General features: G+C 43.6%; 1 protein-coding gene across 3 annotated transcripts in view; it reads left to right on the top strand.

Annotated features, from left to right (window-relative positions):
* The first annotated feature begins 1,038 nt into the window (after positions 1 to 1,038).
* Mtus2 (microtubule associated scaffold protein 2) overlaps positions 1,039 to 23,367 on the top strand; it is a 577,850-nt gene continuing 555,521 nt past the window's right edge. For all 3 annotated transcript variants that reach the window (XM_070003044.1, XM_070003046.1, XM_070003043.1), the window contains exon 1: positions 1,039 to 1,110. The gene's annotated coding sequence lies outside the window, so the exon portion shown is untranslated. The remainder of the gene's footprint in view (positions 1,111 to 23,367) is intronic.

Below are 23,367 nucleotides of genomic sequence, written 5' to 3'. Positions count from 1 at the left end.
AAGGAGGTATGAAATATTGCTGATTCCATTAGTCTGGAAAGAAAAAAGAAGAAAAACGAACCCCCGACCTGAATAGAGCAAAGACGTCCATCTTTGCCATGGAACTTTTATTCCACCGCCATCTGAACTAGAGGCTCAGAAGTGCTGGGAGTCGCTTGTCCTTCTCAAGCCTTCCAGGTGCAAGCGCACGTTCCCGTGGGGCTGAAAGGTCCCCTGCGCGGGTCACTCATTCATCTGTGTATTCTAAGTGGGGTCAACCCTTGGGAGAGTTGAGTGGGTAAATGCATCTAGTATTTTCCATACAGAAGAAAGCCTGCTTCTAGAAAGAAAAGACCCGGCTTTGCGGCAAACCTTTCCTGAGACCGCTTTGGGTTCCAGTCCTGCAGCCCTTCCAAGTTCTTCCCAGAGCTGGACCCCGGTTCGTCATGCAAAGCGGCTCCCTCTTCTGTCCCACACAGAAAGAAGCAGAGCCCACTCCTTGAAGCCCCCTTGCCCTGTGGCTGCTCCCTCCATCACCCTCCAACCTCCCTCCCCCGGATCCAGGGCTGAGGACCACGGTGGCCTCTTTGAGCCCCCCTTCCTGTCCCCATTTGCCCACAGGGCGCCCACCCTCCAAACGCGGGCTGGAGTGGGACGATGTGCGCGGGGCGGCCGGCAGGGGGCGCTGTGACTCCCCGGCGGCGGGCTGGAGGTCGGCGACGCGGGACGCGAGACGGGTAGTGCGGGCCGGGAGGAGGCGCCCGGGGCTCGGCGTGCGCATCTCCTGGCGGCCGGGAGGGGGTGCGCGCCTGTGCCGCCCCGCGCCGCCCTTCCGCGCGGGCGGGGCCCCTGTCACGGCGGACAGCACCTCGCGGGCTGGGCGGGAGCGGCGCACGGACTGCGCGGCGCGCTCCGAGCCTCGGACCCATCGACCGCCGGCCCCGCGGCGTCTCTTTGTCCGGCGAGGCGGCCGGAGCTGCGGGAGCTTGCCGCGGCGGAGCCAGGGAACCCCCCCGCCCCCCCAGCTCCCCGCACCGTCCTCCAGAGATCGCGGCGACCACCGGGGTCCCCGGCTGCTCCCCCGCCCGCGACAGACGTGGGGGCAGCGGCCAGGGCGGTGCCGGCGCGGAGGTGAGTGCGGGGCGGGGCGGGCAGAGGTGACCGTGCGCGCGCGGGAGGGGCCGCCTCCAGGTGCGGGGCGCCCCTGGCTCTCCCCCCCGAGCCGCCCCAGCCGCCGTCCTGACAAGTTTGCGCCCCCCACCTCACCTTGTGGAAAGGTGGGTCCCGAGAAATCGCCAACTCCAGCTGGGAAGGGGGAAGCGGGGACCGGGTCGGGGGGGCCCTGGGGGGGGGGGTCGGGAACCCTTCGGACATCACTCTGGGCTCCCGGGGACCCGGAGGACGGCGGGCGCCGCGCCGCGCGGGCCGCCCCGGGCTCCGCGACCACCTTGGGGGACGGCGCCGGGAGACAGGTGCGGAGTTCGGCGGGGAGGAGGCGGGCGCGGGGCAGCGGGGGCCGCTGGATGCTCCGTCACCCCGGCGCGTGTTCGTGCGGTCCCCGGTCACCTGCCCCGGGCGGGCAGAGATGTGGCAGGCAAGCCCGATCGGCAGGCACCTTCGCGGGCTGCTAGGTTTCGGGAGGCGATGCGTTTTCCCCCATCCACCCCCAGCTTCAGATAATTCAGTCTGTGCCTTAATTTAGTATGAATGTGTTATTTCCTTGGAGCTTGAGAATGGCAAAGCAGCGAAGCGGTTTGTGTCTTCATCGTTGTCTTTTTTTTTTTTTTTAATTCCCAGCCCGGGCACAGAAGGAGTTGCAGGCACACAAGTGATGTTACTACCATTCTATTTTAAATACAAACACGGGAGAGAAGTACACTTGGCAGCGTGTCAAAGGCGGCTGTACTCTCTGTTATATAAGTGCTTTAAAAATATTTGCTCATTGGAAGCCGGGCGCGCTGTTGGCTCATGCCTGTCATCCTAGCGATGCAGGAGGCGAAGATCTGAGGATCATGGTTCAAAGCCAGCCACGATAGGAAAGTCCAAGAGACTCTGAACTGTCAGTGAACCATCAAGAAGCCAGAAATGGAGCTGTAGCTCAAATGGTAGAACTTTGGGTTAAAAAAAAAAAACCCAAAACAAAACAAAACAAAAAAAAACCCAAAACAAGCTAAGGGACGGTGCCCAGGCCTTAAATTCAAGCCCCAGCACAAATGAATGAATGAATGAATAAATAAATAAAACCGTTGTTCATTGGTTACCAGAGCTTAAGAAGTCATAATCATTTCTAAAACCTTCCCTTGAAGACTTTAACTTGGGATATCTTTTTAAGATAATATTGGCCCCTTAAAAAATCGTTAGGTAGAATTGGATGGCATCAAAACACAAATCAGGTTTTGTAAAGTTGGTTGTGCAATTGGTGAGGATTCTTTGGCTACTCATGAACAGTTATTAAAAATGATCCCACAGTTATCCTTTATGGCTTTCAAACTATGGATTGAATTCATTTGGCCAGTTGATGGAAACTTAGTAATTGTTATGTTGTCAACTATTAAAAATCATTCTCGCCCTAAGTCTCTGGTCACAATTAGATTTTTTTACTTTTCTATTTATTTATTTTTGCCGGTCCTGGGGCTTGAACTCATGGCCTGGGCTCTGTCCCTGAGCCTCTCTGTGCTCAAGGCTAGCATTCTACCACTTGAGCCACAGTGCCACTTCTGGCTTTTTCTGAGTAGTTTATTGCAGATAAGAGTCTCACGGACTCTGGCTTTGAACAGTGATCCTCAGATCTCAGCCTCCTGAGTAGTTAGGATCATAGGCGTGAGCCTGACTTGTTACTTACTTTTAAAGAAGTCACAAGTAGGAAGCATCAGATATACTAATATCTAGGCACCCCCTTTTGCCACCCTTTTGTAGTCTGTTATACTGGTTTGGGGTGATCTCTTGGTATTTGATGTGTTAATCACTTTCCTGGTCAACCCAGTTTTGGGCTAAGACCCTTAGAAGGAACATTGGTTAGTTGTCATTTGTAGCTGCAGTGGTTTTAAGGTAAGTTGAAAACAGCCCGAACAGGAGAGAAGAATGGTGTTGGAAAAGAAATGTATGGATGTATTTTATCCTGTTTATCTCCTATTTTGTCTAAATAATTTTTCTTGAATATGTTTTCCTGTGAAGAAAAGTTGATGTTTATCAGGGATCTACAACTCCATTGGAATACTTCCAGGAGAATGTTACTTACGGGGTGCCAGGCATTGGGTAGGAGCACCTGGGAAATTGAGTCAGTGTGTCAGGACATTTATTCCTTTATGTTTACGTGATAAAATAATCAAGTCTCATTAAAGATGATCTTCCTGCCATTAAAAACTTGTTATGCGAATACAGCATGAACTAGTCAATTAAGTACAAAAAGCTTTTGTTTTTAAGATCAGAAGGAATCAATGCTTTTTTTTTTTTTTTTAATTCCATCTTATGTAATCCTTAATTTCCAAGCCTGGGAACAGACCGTGAGGATGGTTTATGAAAGATTATACAAGAACTGCCACTGTGCTTTTGGTACTCTGTCTAACTCTGTTTTGGCTGTTACATAACTGACACGGAACTGGGTTATTAAAGCCTGGGTGGAGATAGATGCACAAACCCAGCCCTGCGAACCCAGCAATAATGAATCTCTGCTGCCAAATTAGAGGGACCAGCAGGGATGGTGGTTAGTGAAAGGGAGATAAGAACAGCACCTGGAGGATTGATGTAACGGAAGACCCGTTCTGCTTAGCGATTTTCTAGAGATCTGAATGCTGCAATAGAAACCTCTCTCTTACTCTCCCAGCAGAGGCGTATTGGCTGGGAGACTAGCAAATCCTAGGTTTCCATTCCTCAGGGGAGGGGTGTAAATAGTGGGATCCTGTGGTCCTACCTAAGTTTGCATTTGTAGTTTGGGATTCTTTTTAAATCCATAGCATTCTTGCTACCTATTTATGAACTGATAAGGAAATGAAATCCGGACAGTGTGGTAGTTAACATGCTGAAAAGATGTGGATTGCTGTGTGTATCTCCTGAGATCAAGTGGATTTTTGGAGCATCAGCTGTGTGCCTTGTGATCTCACAGGAAGGGGACTGTTTTGGATCTGAGTGTGAGCTGGAGGTGGAGAAAAGCAGAGCCAGGGTGGAAATGTGAGGAAAATGGGCTAAAACTCTTCTGCATTTTAGAGGCAGGTTACCAAGTGGGAAAGAAGAAAGAAACCAATTACCAAAAGATGGTTTGTTAATAAAAAGTTAATAGGAACAGATAATGTCAGTTTCATAGGAGTGTGTGTGTGTGTATGTGTGTGTGTGTGTGTGTGTGTGTGTGTGTGTGAGAGAGAGAGAGAGAGAGAGAGAGAGAGAGAGAGAGAGAGAGAGAGAGAGAGAGAGAGAGAGTGCTCAAGAGAGAGAGACAGAGAGACAGAGAGAGAGTGTGTACTGGGGCTTGAACTCAGGGCCTGAGCACCATCTCTTAGCCAGGATGGAGGTGTGAGCCACTGGCACCCAGCAATCTTTCTATTCTTCCGTAGAGAGATGCTATCAAATTTTAAGTGTCAAAAAAGAGACTATGTATCAAGCCCCAGTGGCTCATGAACTGTAATCCTAGCTATTCAAGAGGCTGAACTATGAGGATCATACTTCGGCCCCATTAGAAAAGCCCATGAGACTATCATCTCCAGTTAACCACCCAAAAGGAAGACGTGGAACTGTGGCTCAAGTGGTGGAGTTCTTGTGGAACTGTGGCTCAAGTGGTGGAGTTATAGCCTTGAGCACAAAAGCTCAGTGACATCACCAAGGCCATAAGTTCAAGCCCCAGGACTAGCACAGGGAGAGAGGGGAGGGAAGGAGAAGAAAGAGAGAGGGAGAGAAAAGAGAGAGAGGAGAGAGAGATGGGGAGAGGAGAGGAGAGAGAGAAGGAGAGGGGAGGAAAGGAGAGAAGAGAGGCAGAGAGAGATTTCCAGGTGCGAGTGGCTCATGTCTACAATCCTGGCTACTCAAGAGGCTGAGATCTGAAGATGGCAGCTCAAAGCCAGCCCAAGCAGGAAAGCCTGTGAGACTCTTCTCTCAAACTAACTACCAAAAAGCCAGAAGTGGAGCTGTGCTCAAGAGGTAGAATGCCAGACTTAAGCAAAAAAGCTAAGAGTCCCAGGCCCTCAGTTCAGCCCCAATTTCCTGGAATATACATATACACATACACACTTACACAGGTCTATGAGGCTAAAACTATCTGTCCCTATTATATTTTTATTAATAAACTATCTTGTGGTAGTTGGTTTCTTTCTTCTTTCCCACTTGGCAGCCTGCCTCTGAGATGTGGAAGACTTCCTTCCATCTTTCTTTCCTTCCTTCCCTTCCTTCTTGTGCTGGTACTGGACCTTGAACTCAGGGACCTTGAACGAGTTTTCTCATTTGCCTTTTTCTCCTCAAGGCTGGTACTCTATCACTTAAGCCACACCTCTACTTCTGGCTAGTTAACTGCTAGTTAACTGGAGATAAATATCTCATGAACTTTTCTTCCCAGTCTCGCTTTAACCTCAATTCTCAGATCTTAGCCTCTAGAGTAGCTAGAATTACAGGCATGAGCCACCAGCACCCACTTTATCCTTTATTTTTATTAATCTATTTTTAAATTTTCTTTAAGTAGTTGCACAAAGGGGTTTCAATTCAACATGTCAGTTAATGAGTACAGTGCATCTTGAACCGATGTCACCCTTCCATCATTTCTTCCCCACCCCACAGATATTGACTTTTAAACATTCTTTTCCCCACCTATACACGTGAAAAGCCAGCGTCATGCATTGGCTCCTGTAGAGATTGTAATGAGGCAAATACATTTGTCCAGAAACAGGCTAATGCTGATGCCCTGATTTTAAATGTTTCTTAGAAACACAGTGAAAGCAGCATGGAGTAGAGAACTGTGGATGATAAGAAATGACAATAAAACAACAGAAGAAAATTGAACAGCTAATAGAGAAACTAAATCTCCACACTCTACCACATTGCCATTGCAAAGTAGTAATCTGAAAACATAAACACAACCTCTGTTAAATGACAGTATAGGAGAAGTAATCTCAAATCACCTGGAATTAATTGCTTTTGTGCTAAGCTGTTTGAAATTACTCACTCAAAATAGCTTCTCAACACAGGTAATCTTTCCTCCCACACATTTACTTCTTAGGTTGGAAATGTTGCCACATACCAGGCCCCAAATACTTTGTTTCCAATTCCTATATGACAGTAAGTTTATTCCTGGAGAAGTCAGCCGATACAGAATCATACAGCAGAATAATTTAGTTGAAATTGTTATTTCTAAATTGAATGCATTTTTCTCTTAGTGTTGGTGATGTAGGAAATTCGCCCTATGAACAATGTCGGCATCACAGTTAATTTTCTGAATACTCTAGAAAGCATTTTTAAAAACAAATTCACATTATATTTCTTTAAACAATAGCTAGTAATATGTTTTGTTCCCAAGAAACTAATTTGTCTCAAATCAAAGATTTATGAAGTTCTTTTAGTATAACTACATTGTTCTCCACTCCCAAACTTCACACTGAAAAATATCTGTGAGATTTTAGGATTAGAATATTGACAATGACTCAAGATACTGCAATGGACTATTGTGAGCTAGAACTAATATCTCAGTTAAAGAAGAAAAGCAAAAATAAGGTCTCAAAAATTACCCTTCCCAAAATCAGTCCAAGTTTAGGTACTTGGCCTAGGCACAAAATTTAATGGGACACCAAAAACTCAGTAGTATGAATAAAAGTTTTCATATAATTAAAAAATAAAAATGAATGCAAGAGTCCATGATGAATCAACATTTTAAATGAAGACAGACTTATGTTGGAGCTTTAACCCAAAGGAAAAAGCCAGTAATAGAGATACTAGCATTTTGACATTTTGTTTGTCATAGATTTTAATTAGGATTAATTCTCTTTTTATTTTTAATAAAAAAAAACCACTGCATTAAAGTATTATTTATCTTGGAGTAAAGGCCATTCCGAAAACCTACACAGCAACAGTGAGGAAATGGCCCCAAGTAGTCAAAATAACCTACTGTTTTCAATGAGCCGAAAGCTTATAGCAGTCCCCGAAGCCTCAATTCAAGAGAACTGGCTGAATCTCAGTTAGATCCATGAATGTAATGGCACTTCAGCTTCCTTTCTGTCCATTCTTCCTCCATCCAACCTCCATTCTAGTCTTGGAAGCTGAAACCCAGAAGTCATTGAAGGGGAAAGAACAGATTTGGAGCTCTCCAAAAGCCCTGTTTTCTGGACGATGGTTACTGTAGGATCTGTCCGGAAGCTCCCTGAGAAACTGCACTTGTCAAGCTTATTTGTATCCAACCTATGCAGAACTCATTGTGTAGGAACAGCTTACTCTCAGGTGTTGGCTGAAAGCAATTGGCACTGATTGACAAATACCATAGCAGCCTGAAGGTTTCAAAAGCATTGGGGTAATCCTAGGCATCTAGAAGGTTCATGTGTGTGTGCCCAGGGGAGACCTGCTGACACAGAAGCTCTGCAGAAGTAGAAGAAAAGGCTCAAGCAGAGTGACAGATTCTGCCAACACACTGAGTATGTCTCCATCCTGTAGAGACTGTGAGACAGACTGGTTCAAGGAATTTCTGGAAATTTCATCTCCATTATTAGCTGACCACTGAAGTTTGACTTCAGACGTTGCTTATGATAAAGAAAACTGATTTATACATAATTAATATAGAAGACTGGCTGGAAGGAATAGGAACAATAAAAACAACAAGCCATCAACAACAACCTTAGGAAAGAGAGTAGAATTCAGTTTCCAGACTTAGCATATTATTATTATTATTATTACATATATGTGCTAGTACTTGGGTTTTAACTCAGGGCCTAGGAGATGTCCATTAGCTCTTTTGCCCAAAGCTGGTGTTTTACTGCTTGGACCACAGCCTCACTACCGGATTTTTGGTGGTTACTTGGAGATAAAAGTCTCATGAACTTTTTGTTGTTGTTTAGGCTGGCTTTGAACTGTAATCCTCTGATCTCAGTCTCCTGAGTACCCAGGATCAAAGGTGTGAGTCAGGCACGAGCTCAGAGTTGGAATATTAAAATCCAATCATCAACACAGAGTTGCAGCACATACAGAGAAACATATGGAAAGGAACATATGGGCCACACAGAGGGAAAGTAATAAAAACTATCCCTGAGAAAATTCAGAGATTAGACATGTCAGACAAACATGTAAGTCAGCTATTATCTATGTACTGAAGGACCTCAAGGAAATATTATGTGAGGAACAAAAGGCAAGTATGAAAAAGTGTGTCTCATACAGGAAAGAGAGAAATTGAGTATTTGATCTTAAAATTCACATAAAAATGTATCAGATCCAGTATAATTCTGAAAAGCAGGACAATGTTGGCTTGATGTAGGGCTTGCTCTACAAGATTTAAAATTTGCTACAAACCAGCCAAGCATTGGTAGCTCACACCTGCAATCCCACCTACTGAGAGAGCTGAGCTCCAAGGATCATGGTTTGAAGCCAAACTGTGCAGGAAAGTCCCTGAGACTTTTATCTTCAATTAACCAGCAAAAAGCCAGTAGTGAGCTGTAACTCAATTGGTAGAGCACCAGTCTTGATCAAAAAAGCTAAATAGGGCAGCATCTAAGCCCTGAGTTCAAGCCCAGTACCAACACACACAACAGAAAAAAAATCAGCTACAAACTGAAGTAACACAGGGTTATAGAGGTATAAAGATAACCCTGTAGGCTCAGTGGTGTATTAAGAGTCCAGAAATAAACCTTGAAACTTATAGTTGGTTTTCTTCAAGGATATAAGGTAATTCAATGAAGAATCTTTTTTTTTTTTTTTGTCGGTTTTGGAGCTTGAACTCTGGGCCTGGGCACTGTCCCTCAGCTCTTCAGCTCAAGGCGAGCACTCCACTACTTCAGCCACAGCGCCACTTCCGGTTTTCTGGTGGTTTATTGGAGATAAGAGTCTCACAGACTTTCCTGCCTGGGCTGGCTTTGAACCACGATCCTCAGATCTCAGCCTCCTGAGTATCTAGGATTACAGGAGTGAGCCACTGGCGCCCGGCTTGAAGAATCATCTTTTGTTTCTCCCCTGCCATGGGGGTTTGAACTTGGACCTTGGTCATACTCAGCTTGCTCTTTCACTTGAGCCATGGCTCTGGTCTAGCTTATGTTTGTTGGTTGTTTTGAGGACAGTCTGTGGTCTTTTCTGCCTGGGTTGGCTTTGAACTGTGATCATCTGGATCTCAGCCTCCTGAGTAGCTAGGATTACAAGCATCAGCCAGTAGTGTTCCACCTACAGTTTAAAAAAAAACAATTGGTTAATATTAAAAAAAATTAGATGTCTACATGCAGAAGAGTAAAACTAAACCCACTTCATACCATGTATAAAAATTAATGCAAAAATAGTTGATTCACCTAAGAGTGAAAACAATGAGACTCTTAGAAAAATATAAGAATGAATCTTAATAATTTTGAATTAAGTAATATTTTCCTAGATTATAACACCAAAACCACAGGTGATAAGAACTGAGGGCATGGCTCAAGTGGTAGAGCACTTGGTCAGTAATTGCCAGGCCCTGAGTTCAAAACCACACCAAACAGAACAAACAACCCGCCCTCCCCCCCCCCCCAAAAAAAAACATAGAAATAACGAGAGAAAAGATAGGTACACTAGGTAATATTCTTTTCCCTTTAGAAGACATAAAGAGAAGGATATCCCACAGGAAGAGAGAATGGCTTTTTTTTTCAGTCATGTTTAGAATGCATAGAGAATGATCACAAATCAATAGTATAACCTTTTGGAGTTAATAAAAGGAAAAGACCTAATTAAAATTTGGGTAATTTGAGTTTACAAAGAATATACATGTAACTGCTGATACATTTATGGAAGTCATGAACCCTATTCATTGGGGAAATGTGAATTAAACTCACAATGAATAGTTACTACAGCACACAAAAATGACACAGCTACATCTGACCATAAAGATGAAGATACTGGATATTTGCTAGGTTTCTGGTGGTACTATGGAATAGTATAGTTGCTTTGGAAAACAATTTGATAGTTAAATTATAGTTACAGTACATACTAGCATATCCATTGCTAAGTATCTACCCAAGAAAATGGGCAACTTTTATTTGCATTAAAATTTTGTTGTGCTCTGGAGGCTCACGCTTGTAATCCTAGCTACACAGGAGGCTAAGATCTGAGAATCCTAGTTTGGAGCCAGTCTGGGCAGGAAAATCTGTGAGATTCTTATCTCCATTTAGTTACAAAAAAAAAAAAGCCAGAAGTGAAGCTGTGGCTCAAGTGGTAGAGAACTAGCCTTGAGCAAAAGCGCTCAGGGACAGCACCCAGGCCCTGAGTTCAAGCCCCAGAACCAGCACACACACACACCTCACAAAAAACTTGCACATGAGCATAATTGAATCAGGCAATATTTAATTAAGTAATAGCCAGAATTAGAAATAAAGAATTCAATGGATGAGTAAAATGTAGCATATTCATACGATAGAATAATATAATTCAGGTCTGAACTAGTTGCTCATGATTATTGTACTAGCTACTCAGAAGAATGAGCTCTGAGGATCTTGGTTCTAAGCTAGCCTGAGCAGAAAACTCTGTGAGACTTTTATCTCCAGTAAACTAGCAAAAAGCCAAAAGTGGAGCTATGACTTAAGTGGTAGAGCACCATGCTTGAGTGAAAAAGATCACTTATTTTTTTAAAAGCCATTATTTTATACAATGAGCATAGACTAATAAAAAAGAAGAGGAGAGAAAAAAATCTCAGAGATTGAGTTCAATAACAGTCACAGGAGCCGGGCACCAGTGGTTCATGCCTGTAATCCTAGTTACTCGGGAGGCTGAGTTCTGAGGATCACGGTTCAAAGCCAGCCAGGGCAGGAAATTCTGTGAGATTCTTATTTTCAATAAAAGCCACTAGAAAACCGGAAGTGACGCATTAGATTAAGTGGTAGAGTGCTCACCTTGAGCTGAAGAGCACAGGGATAGCGCCAGGCCCAGAGTTCAAGCCCCACAACCAACCAAAAAAAAAAAAAAAAAAAAGCCAGTCACAGGGCTAGTTCATTGAAAAATAATATCTAAGCCATTGGTCCTAAGAAAAATGATGCATACTTTAGTTTTTTTTCAGTCCTATTTTATTGCTTGGAAAAAATGATGAAATTGGTTGAATATTGGTGCTTTTGTGTGACTCAGCCTAATGATAGCTGAAATTCTGTGGTACCTAACCTAGAAACATTTGTGAGGAAAATTTATAGCTTCTCTACTATTGAGAAAATTTCCTACTGGACTTGTCAGAATAGAAATGATATTTTGCTGTTTTTTTTAAGTTTCTCTTTTCTTTCTTTCTCTCTCTTTTCCTCCTCCTGCCCGGTCCTTCCCTGTTATGTCATCTCTTCCTTCCTAGTGCCCCTCTCCTTTCCTCTCCTCCCCCCACTCCTCTCTCCTCTCCTTTCCCCATCTCTCCCCTTGTCTTCCTTCTCCTTTCCTTTCATCCCTTCCTTTCTCCTCTCTTCCCCTCCTCATGTTAGCACTGAGGCTTGAAATGAGAGGCCTTGTACTCATGTTTGGCTTTTTCTGCTCAGGGCTGGCAGGCTACCACTTGAGTCATACCTCTACTTCCAGCTTTTTGCTGGTTACTTGGAGATGAGTCACTTGGATTTGTCTGGTTGGACTGGCTTTGAACCTCAAATTTCAGATCTCAGCTTCCTGAGTAGCTAGGACTACAGGAGAGACCCAGCAGAACCCAGCTTTATAACTAAGTTTTCTTACTGATATAATTAATATTGTCCACAAGGCAGGATTTCTAGCTCCTCTGAGTAACTCCTCTTGAATTAGAAAAAAATAAGCACACAAGTATAAATTGGGTGGCGTTTAGGAAAATCAAAATCACAAAATGGACATGATTATTCATCTATCCGAGGTAGTCTTCCTCTGACAAAGTGGGGTCTTAAGTCCTTAAGATACTTCATTTGTAGAGTATATTTAAGAATCAGTTTTCAAATCATTAACTGCTTGAGGGTTTAAGATAGAAAATTGAAGTCATGTAATCCATTGAGGATTCATCTGAAAATAAGATTAAATATCTCAAAAATCCATGGGAAAAATGATGAGTTTCTGAAATGACTTTTTGTTTGTTTTAAATTATTTGTGGTTCAGTTACTGCACAGAGCAGGGGGCACCTGAGCTTCACATTTGATGGAGAAGAAGGGTTATAATGCAGTTATTCTTTATGCTTTCCTGACTCTTCCTCCTCCTGAGTTTTCTTTCCAAAGTTTCCATAGCCATTTTGTATACTAGGTCAGCTTGCCATCAGTGGCAGGAAAACTTGTTTGGGGGGTTAGTTGATGTGGGTTTCCACTCAAGTTTTTTTTGGTTTTCCACTCAAGTTTTTTCTAGTTGACTTGACTCTGTAGTTGCCCCTCCAGTGTGCACCTATCCTGGTGTCCTCTCATGAAGAGCAGTTTAATAGCAAAAGCAAGTTTTTCACATTATTGATGAAATAAGTCTCTGCAAATTACTTCTCCATTGAAAGTTTAATTTCATTCTAGCATCATGTTTCACTAAGGATCTTAGCTGTGCCTTGTATTGGACATGGCTTTCTTAGTGGTGACGAATCTCAGACAACAGCAAAAGGTTGGTATGCTGCTGTTGTTGTCGGGTCATTTGGTAGAAATAGGGCTAGGGGATGTGTCAGGCGTGAGCAGGGGGTGTGTTTGATGGCAGAATGGGTGGGAAATCAATGCTGTGTGACAGAGTCCATCAAGCCAGTGCTGAGCATTTGTGAACAGCCAAGACCTCAGAGCGTTTAAAATATTCCAGAGAAGCTTTGTGCAAACAAGGCAGAGGTATCCCTCCAAAAAACCTCTTATGCTGATATTTCTGGTATGCTGATATTTTGGGTAGAAATTTGCTGAGCTCTACGGATGGTTAGAAGAAGACATGTAATGCCATATGCTGGAAAATTGTAGAGGCAACCAAATTTCCCATCATGAATGCTTCTAAGGTTTAATAAAAATAAAATAGTAATTATACTCAATTGAGATGCTCATGATCTGACCACCACCCCCTTAAATGTTTTCTTGCACAATCTGAACATAGTGGCTCAGCTTTGTTGGGATTTAACTCATGGAAGATTGTAGCTTTCAGTTAAGTTCTGGGCCTGGGGGACATAGCACGGAAATAAGTCTGATGGTGTGGCTTTTCTTGGAATCTTACATAGCTTGAAAGAATCTTTTCAGTGACACAGTAGTTTCTGCTGGTTTGGGGCCCCAAAAGGGGTAGGCTGAGCTTTCCAGAGATAGAAATAAGAAAGGAAAACTGAGAATGTCTTAAACTGAGTTTGTGACTGATTTCTGCAATTTAGTGCAATGGAGTGAGTACTTATTTTCCCCCATCCCCCCCCCTCACCCCCCAACTGAGTGAGCTTTATTGTGTGGTGCTCTTATTCTCAAGCACTATTTGAACTTGGATTGTTTTTAGGACAGGCAGTAACTGTTGTATGTGACACATGACTCTTCCTTGCTTATAAAGTTTCCTAATTAATCTTGATGAAACTGCAGGTTGTTACTTTGACATTAATGTGCACTGGGCAGATTGACAGACATGGAGAATAGCAATACTTGGGGCCAGAAAGGGTGGCAGGTGTAATATGAGATTGATGATTGAAAAGTTACCAGATAACTGGGCTCGGGTGGCTTACACCTGTAATCCTAGCTACTTAAGAGCCTAAGAATGGGAAGATCGTGGTTTGAGGCTAGCTTGGGCAGAAAAATTTACACAACCCCTTATCAACCTATAGCTGGATACAGTGGTGCGTGCCTGCTATCCCAAGCTATGCCAGAAGCTGAGATAGGGAGGATCATGGTTCCAGGCTAGTGTGGGCTGAAAAGTCAGTGAGACTCCATGTCCATGAAGGGAAATTGGTCACTGTGGTGCATGCCTGTGGTGCTAGCAATGATGGGAAGCCTGAAGTAGACAGACTGTGGTTCAAGCCCATGCCTGGTCAGGAAGCAAAACCTGAAAATGAACAGTGAAAAGCAGGCCGAGTTTCATTTTCCCATTAATTGCATTCACCCACCCTTCCTGAAGGGGTAGGTGGAGCTGCGAGAGATGGAGAGAATGATTAAAAAGGGGACCCTGATCAAGATGCCTTGTACTCATAAACTGACCTGTTGAATGGAAACCCCCTTGCACAACTACTTAAGGATAATAGCAATAATAACAACAACAACAACAACAACAGAAAAACAGTGCTGGATGCTTGGCTCAATGGTATTACACTAGCCTAGCATGCGTGAGGCCCTGAGTTCAAACCCCTAGTATCAGAAAAAAAGAAGGCAAAAAGAAACATCTATAGGAAAACTAAAAGAACACCATCCTTCAGTGTGAAGAGCTGCTGTCCTGGGCAGACTTGTCCCTACTGTGGCCCCGAGGACTCCTGGGAAGGAAGGAAGTGTGAAATGAAGGCACTAACACATGGCTCTAGAACCAGTGTAGGCTTCCTTGGGTGCTGAGGAAAGAACTGACCAGAGGGAAATGCAAGAGCCTTCTCTGTGCAGGACTCTAGAATCTTCACAGAGTCACTCGTATCATTTATCCAGCTTGTCATCTTCCCCAGTGGTGCCCCCTTCTTCTATGCATGACTGTGAGGCTTGATGTGCTGATACATACTTGTAACCCTAGCCATGCTAAAGGCAGAGATAGGAGGGTCAAGCTTCCTAGCTCTCCTGGGCTAGAGTTACAATTTCTGAAAAATAACTTAGGCAAACAGGGCTAGGGGATGGCTCAGTGGTATACAGCATTTGCCTAGCAAGCCCAAAGCTCTGAGTTCAAACCCCAGTACTGCTCCTCCTGTCTCTGCCTCCCACCCCCACAAAAAGATGATAGTGAAGAGACTTTGGAGAGTAGTTATCATTCATGTAAACAAAGATGCTGATGTTCTGTACTCCTTATGACCAAGTCTCCCCCTTCTGGTGACTGGTAGAGTACAGAAGCATGGAAGATCAACTGTTCTCAAGAGGATCACAGTTTGAGATCAGCCCAGGCAGAATTTTACAAGGGTATCAAAGAAGCTGAGTATGGTAGTAGTTTACTCTTGGAATCCCAGCAATGCAAAAGGCATAGGTAAGAGAATTGCAGTTTGAGGCCTGTCCTGGGCGAAAGTGGGACCCTATCTAAAAAATAACTAAAGCACAAAGGGGTGAGCAGAGCACTGCCTAGCAAGCACAAAGACCGGTGTTCAAATCCAAGTCCTGTCATAAAAAAGATGATTAATCATTTTAATGGAATCATTTATGAGATTTCTGTGACAGGTTCCAGTGCTACTTATATCTGAAACATATCTCCCCACCACACGTACAGAAAAAAATCGTGTAGATATTCTTTGAAAAAAAATGTAGATTAAAAGAAAATTGAGCTAAGGACATAGAAGGAAAAAGGAAACAGGACAAAGAAGGCTAATATTAATCACTTGCCTGTCCCTGACAATTACTTAGCAGGCTGATTTACTCTGTGGGTTTCATGTGTGATTTTTCTTTGTCTTTAGAATACCCCATAAAGAGTGAAAATATGAAAGGATTTTGGAGCTGATGGTTGCCACCTGTGATATTGAGCTAATAATTTTGTGTTTCATTTTCCCTTGCTTTTCAGTGGGGACGTGTTTACTGTTAGGAGACTCTGAAAGAATATTTGTGAATCCATCAGCTTAATGAATGTGAAAATAAAACAGAAGACAGAGTTGACGATCATGTACTCTGTCTTTCTTATCACTATGTAGTCCAAATAATTGTCTCTATTTTTTTTAAAGAAAGAGACTCTTTCTGAAGTTTTTTCTCTCCCTCTCCTTCCCCCTCTCTCTAATATACATATAGGTATATATCTATGTATAGATATATATCTACACACACGTGCACACACACATACATATATGTTTCTAGGTGCTGGTGGCTCAAGCCTGTAATCCTAATTACTCTGGAGGCTGAGATCTAAGGATTGTGGCTCAAAGTCAACCCATTCAGGAAAGTCTATGAGATGCTTATTTCTCGTTAATCAAGAGAAAGCCAGAAGTGGAGCTGTGGCTTAAATGGTAGAGAGCTAGCCTTGAGCAAAATAGCTCAGGGAAGGGCTGGGAAGGTGGTTCAGTGTAGAGTGCTTGCCTTGCATGCATGAGGCCCTGGGTTCGATTCCTCAGCACCACATAAGCAGAAAAAGGTGGAAGTGGTTCTGAGGCTCAAGGGGTAGAGTGCTAGCCTTGAGCTGAAGAGCTGAGGGACAGTACCCAGGCCCAGAGTTCAGGCCCCAAGACCAACCCCCCCAAAAAAAAAAAGAATCGACAATAAAAGCTTAGGGACAGGTACCTAAGCCCTGAGTTCTAGCTCCCAGACCTGTGCACACAGGCACATACATATGCATTTGGCAGGAAGGCTGATTCTTATGACAAAGAATAGCTTTCTTTGCTTTTCCTCTTTCTTTTCCTTTCCTTTTCCTGCTGGTAACAGAGCATGAACTCAAGGCTTCACACTCTCACTCAACTTCCTGGCATGCAGCTGGTGTTCTACTACTTGAGCCATGTCTTCAGCCTGACATTTTGATGTTAGAGATAGAATCTTGAGGATGTTTCTGCTAGGGCTGTCCTTGAACCCCGATCCTCCAGATATGAGCCACCTGAGTAGCTAAGATTACAGACCCAAGCCATTGACACCTCACTAAGAGTGTCTTTTTACAAAGGGAAGTTAATGGGTAATCCTGTGATGGGAACCCTTGGTCAGATACACATCAGCGTACTAGGAGCTCAGTGAAATGGAGTGACTATGATGTGCAGTGCTTTGACTGGTAGCATAGCGAGGACTCTTTGTTTCAGTGCTGTGCTGGGCCAGGAACACTCATCTGCTTGTTTCTCTTTTTTCTTTTTTAAACGACACTACTAGGCAGGTGCTGCCAACTTCTGAGTGGAGAGTAGCAGGGCTGAGTATGCACCCACACATACCTGTCACTGTTAGGTGTTGGACCCTGGACAAGCTTCTCCCTTTAAGACCTCTTTAATTTCCCTCATTCTGTGTATCTCAGACCAACCTGCTTCTTCTCTCAGGACTGCTTTGAAATGGAGCAGATAATTCCATCATTAGAGGGCATCCTTCCAGAACAAGGACAGGGGATCCTGGGAATGTTTGCTATGTAATGAGATGGCGGGGGGGGGGGGGTAATGTTTTCCTAGTGTCTTTAGCGCTTTTTGAAAAAATGCTATGTTCCTCTCTCCCACCCCTACCCTGACCCCACCAAATAAAGTGCTATGGGCCTGAAATATCTAGATGTCAAATAGGGCTGGAATCTCCTCAGAGTTGGGAGTAAGAAGCAATCCAGCAGCGTGAGACAGCTTTATTTTCTGCCTGGCAATGATCTCTTGAAATAGGATAGACACCCCCAAGGTCTCAGAGCAAGTGATTTCAGGGAGGGCTAGCAAAAAATATTCTTTATTTCCGAATCTATCTTTTCTTCAGGCAGGAAACATAAGAAGAAGAGACCAAACACATTTGAACATTTAAATCCACAGATCCAAGGCCCCGTATGTTAGGAAATTGGTGGCTGGGAAAAAGGAGAGACAGAGTCATTAAAAGTCACATGGGCAATTCTATGCAGAGGAAAGGACCCACACAAGCCTCTTTGTTGTCTGTTTTTAAGGGGTCTGTAAGGCAATGTGGTTTTCCAGGCTGTTTTCTGCCATGTGCTGTTGTTTAGCCACAGGAGTGGGGAATTAGACTGTGGTTTGTCTGATGCAAGGCCAGATTGTATGAAAGCAGGTCACCAGGGCACACGCACAGGGAGCTGGGTGTGCTGGCACCGTGTCATCTTTAGTAATTAAATGGGCAAGCATGCCAGTAGGCAGAGGAAGTGATTTCATTCCTGTGGTAGGAACAGGTATCTTGGATTCTTGTAGAGTTTGAATACTTGTCCTGTTCATGATGAATTGCAGTGGGAGGCTTGTAAGAGTCTGTGAGATACTCACAAAGTCAAAAGAGTTCATTGCCCTTGACATGATCACCGAGATTATGGAAGAATTAAAGTGAGTGGGTTATTTTCCAAACGCCTTCCAATATATTGCTGTAACTTGGACAGATTTAATGCAATGTGGATTTTCCCCTCTCTCCTTTTAGAAGCACTGAGACAGAGCCTGAGCTGACATCAGGCACTTGGCAGTGATTTCCTGGGCCAGAAGATTGGGGTTTTGCATAGGGAAATCAGTGGAAGATACATTTATAATTCTGTGTTGAAGATTTAGCTTGATTCTGTGCAAAGACGGGAGAATGAACTCAAAAGCTTTTAAAAATGGATTTCCCCCCACAGGGCTGAAACTCAGGGCCTTGCATTTGCTTGGTTTGCTTGCTTTGGCTGGTGCTCTACCACTTGAGTCAAACTCTAGCCTTGCTTTTTGCTGGTTATTTTGGAGAAGGAGTCTCATGAAACTTTTCTATTCAGGTAGGCTGCAAACTGCAATTTCTCTGTATCTTTGACTTCTGATTAGCTAGGTTTATAGGCATGAGCCACCAGCACCTGGCTGAAAAATGGCTTCTCCTGATAAGGATTTTGTGTTTATTTTATATAGCTATTTCTTGTACTTAGCAACTTGAGTATTTAAATGCTGTGAGGGTATTTCATGATTGTGCTAGTAAGAGGAACCAAGGCCCTTAGAAGCCAAAAGAGGAAAAGTGTGTGTGTGCACTCATGCACGTGCGTGCGCGTGTGTGTGTGTGTGCGTGTGTGTGTGTGGGGGGGATGCAGGTACTGAGGCTTTGTATTCCTCCCCAGCTTTAGTGTTCATAGCTGGTGCTCTACAACTTGAGCAATGCCTCCACATTCACCCTTTTACAGGTTATTTGGGCATAAGAACCTCAACGATTTGTTTCCCTGGACTCACCCTGAACTATAATTTGTTTTTCAGACCCTGGCCTCTTGTGTAGCTAGGAGTATAAGTGTGAGCCACTGGAACCCTTCTTCTTCCTCCACTGACCTTTGTTCTTCACCCTTTGTCCTTCCTCTTCCCTTCTCTCTCCTCTGTCCCCCCCTCCTCTTTCCTTTTCTTCATGTTTTTATAGTGTCAGAAATGGTATCTAGGGTTGACAACTGAGCTTCTTTCTCTTCTGAGGATGCTTATTTCAGAAGTAATGGTCAGCCTGTGTGATTTGGGGAGCAGTGACATTCTTTAGTCACTCTGTCACTGGAATGGACACTTCATGAGGTAACAGAATCTGCTTATTGACTATTATTTTCCTGAAACTTTTTTTCTATTTGTGTTTTTATGTTTTTGTTTGTTTTCGGTAATACAGGGCTTTGAACTCAGAGTCTTCTTGCTAGCCAGGTGCTCTACCACATGAGCCTTGCTCACAGCCCTTTTTGGCTTTAGTTAATTTTTGTAGGTTCATTTTTGTTCAGGTGACAACTGACCCAACTTCTCCTGCCTTCGGCTGCCTGCCTAGGTGGCATGACAGGTGTATGCATCTGTTCCTGAACTTTCCTGGTGCTTTGACCAATAAATGCTTGGCATTCATTTGACCAATGAATGGCTTGGGCCCTCAGTAAATGTTTCTACAGGGAATCAACAAATCAACTGTGAAGCTTGTGGCTCTACCAAGTACAGTTCTTTTTCATTCATCTTCATTGGAGGGAATCAAGAAGGTTTTCATAGTCTTTCTCTTATTCTTCCAGCAGCAGAGAGATAAATGGAGAGATGGAGGCAAGAGTTCATTTAGAAGCCAGAAGGAAGGGCTGAGTGTGGTAGTGTACACCTGTACTTCCAGCTATGTAGGAAGCAGAGATGGGAGTGTTAATATATGAGCCCTGCTAGGGCAAAGAATGTAAATGAGAGCCTACCTTAAAAACATAATCTGAATGTAGGGGTGCATGTAGTGGTGGAGGGAGGAGGATCATAGTTCAAGGCTGGCCTTGGGCCGGGCGCTGGTGGCTCACACCTGTAATGCTAGCTACTCAGGGGGCTGAGATCTGAGGATCTCAGTTCAAAGCCAATCCGGGCAGGAAAGTCCGTGAGACTCTTATCTCCAATAAACCACCAGAAAACGAAGTGGCGCTGTGGCTGGCCTTGGGAAAAAGCAGGAAACTCTGAAAAATAAACTAAAAACAGAAAGGGCTAGTGGCATGACTTAACTGGTAGAATGCCTGCTAGCAAACACTGAATTCGAGTCCCAGTTCCATACAAACAAAATAAAAACAAACAAAATCATTATTCACGGTATGTAACTTAATGGAGGGAATTTTTTTAAACTAAAATTCTTTGTTACAGCTTGTTTCTTGTTATGTTAAAAATGATTAAAAAAAAACACCACCCACTTGTTATCCTAGCCACTCTCCATGAGATGGCACATGGGTCCCCAGTAAGACATTTGAAGGGATAATGTGGAATTTGGAGATCAGTTTTGGCTCTGACATTTTGCAGTGTGTGACTTAACTTACATTATAGTTTCCTCACCTTGAGAGAATGTTTCATAGCTTTGTAAGGACCCAAGGTGACAAAGGAGAGAGTGCCTACTTATTTATGTTACTAAAGGCTGGAAGGTCTCAGAGAGGGGGGGAAGAGAGAGAGGGAAAGAAAGAACAGAGAGAAAGAACTGGGAGATGAGACAAAGTATGGAATTGTGAGGTAATTTATTACAGGGAAAATGTACACTCTCAAAAGGGAGTGTGTGTTTCTCCAGATTATTCATGAATTGAGGGACAGGGTGAGTAAAGGGTTGGGTTGAGATTTTCCCAGAATTGGGTTTATTTCTATTTCTGTCTTTGTATGGGCTTGGGAACATATTTGAGATGAAGAATGGACCAGGCAGTGTGGCAAGGTGGATGGGGTGAAGATGCCATGGAAGGAAGCGAAGGTTTTGGTTGGCCACATTGGTCTCTGCTAGTGTGAGTGGCCTTGAGTTTTGCTCTGTTTCTAGAACGTCCTGCTAGAAAATAGCTCTGGACTCTGTGCAGTCTATTGCTTTCAACCCAATGCCAATCAGGCTTTGCCATAAATCATAACATAGTAAAGTAAATGCTACTTTTCCTTCTCAAGTGAAGCCATATTTAAACATCTTTACCATGTGTGAGACACTGATGTCTCAGACCTGTCGTCATAGCTACTCAGGACGCTGATATTGGGAGGATACCAGATCCAGGCTATCAGACAGAAAAGTCCATTAGATTCTCTCTCTCTGTGGAGGAAAGCTGGGTCTGATGGTGTGAGCCTGTCATCTCAGCCAGGACAGGAAGCCTGAAGTAGGCAGATTGATGCTCAAGTGCTCTTCTGGGTGAGAAGCAAGGCTAGATCTCAAAAATAGCTAGCCCTTGAAAGGGCTAGAAGCATGGGTGAGCACTAGAACCTCTTCCTGGCAACTGTTAGTTAGGCTCTGAGTTCAAACCCAGTTCCGCAAAACAAATATAAAAAAGTAGTCAGCAAGTCTAGACTTACTGACTATATGTAGTTTTATTCACTCCTGTCTCAGAATTGGGCATCTCCAACAGAGTTCTGTAGGGGACTAGAGCTATCTGAGTTAGGATTTGGCCCTGTGCAAAGCCTCTGAGATGTTTAGTACCCAGCTGAACTAGTTTGTTAGTGACCCAATCTTCTTATATGTGGAGCATACTTGAGAGACTCTGGGGAAATCTGAACTGCGTTTTTGAGGTCTTCAAATCCTGGGTAACTGTCTGTTGTGAGTTTAATTTAAAGGGATACTAAATACTTTGTAATGAAATTCCATGAAAGAATGAAATCAGAAGCAGGTGGCTAAGTCCCTTTGTTTTTTGGTACTGGGGATAGAACCCAGGACATTGCACTTGCTAGGCAAGCTGGGTTATGTCCCAGCCCTCTAAGTCCTAAGAGGCATTTTAGATCACTCAAGGACTCTCACGTGAGCAGAATACACAGACACTACCTTCTGGGTCCATCCAGTCAAAATTTGTGCCCTTATGATATTTTAGAGCCATTTCCTTCTCTTCTTTTTAGGAGACATGAAATTATCTGGGAAGAGTGATCCCATAGACTATTATAAATGTGTAAATCATATATGACTTATGGTACATTTTTAATAGACTGTCAGTAAATCTTGTTTCCTCCTATATGCAGAAGTTGCAATTCCTATTATATGTTCAGAAAATGAAAGCCTTCATTTTTTTCTTTACAAAAAGAAAATGTACACTTAACTAGACTACTGCATTTTAATAGGAAAAAAGTATCAGGACCTATCTTCTTCCACAAGGACAGATATCACAACAATAATAGCCTGTGAAACGCACTAATTCACCTCAGTTCCAGAGAGCTCAGCCATACCTTATGGATGACACCTGCCTCTCTGTGATCCTATAGTTATTGAAGAAAATGGCATTTAGGGCTGGGACGGTGGCTCAGTGGTAGAGCACTTGTCTTGCATGCCTGAGGCCCTGGGTTCAATTCCTCAGCACCACATAAGCAAAAAGAAAAAAGCCGGAAGTGGTGCTGTGGCTCAAGTGGTAGAGCACTAGCCTTGAGCTGAAGAGCTGAGGGACAGTGCCCAGGCCCAGAGTTCAGGCCCCCACGACCGGACACCCCCCCCCAAAAAAAAGAGCATGGCATTTATTTACTTATTTATTAGTTTTGGCGGTAGTAGGGCCTTTGACTTTTGTAGGTAGGCACTCTGATTCTCAAGCCACCCCTCATACATTGAGGTCCTTCAGTGGCATGGTCTATCCAATTTATTTCAGCATTATCTGGCAAAGTTTCCTATGCCTTGCAGGGCTCAATAAGTATTTAGTGGCTATAAGAAGATTCTCTGTCTGAGCAAAGCACAATGGGCTGTTTCCTTGTTGTTGTTCTTATGGTTTAAGATAGGGATGGTATGGGAGAGCTTATGTTAATGTTAAATCCTGACTGAGTCATTGCTATATTTAGAATGGAAAGATACTGCCTCACAATTACCCGAGGTTAGGTTTCTTTGCAAAGAGAGGAGATGCTGGAAGCGACGTGGTGACTTCTGCTAGTAAGGTTATTATCACTTGAGTTTTCATGGGTATCATTTTTCCTGTGAGCTTTAGTGCAGTGAGAAGGTGGGATTAAAGGGAGTCTGTGACCTGTGATTGGTTTTCCCTGGAGAGGTATAGGCATAGGAGGTTCAACTCTGAGTTAGGCAATGAAAAGGTAGGAGGGGGAGTGGCCCAAAGGACACAGCAAGATGAGCCACAACAAGGTATCCAGTGGAATCTGCTCCGATTTGCTCTATACGATGCTAATTGTATTTCTATTCAAATTGATGAGAAATAAAACCCCTCTATGACAAACAAAAACTAAAGGAGTTTGTGACTACTAAACCAGCATTG

Source organism: Dipodomys merriami, unplaced genomic scaffold, assembly GCF_024711535.1.
Source record: "Dipodomys merriami isolate MVZ:Mamm:240054 unplaced genomic scaffold, mDipMer1.0.p SCAF_6, whole genome shotgun sequence".
In the NCBI taxonomy this organism is placed as follows: domain Eukaryota; kingdom Metazoa; phylum Chordata; class Mammalia; order Rodentia; family Heteromyidae; genus Dipodomys; species Dipodomys merriami.
This window is presented reverse-complemented; position numbering and strand designations above follow the sequence as displayed.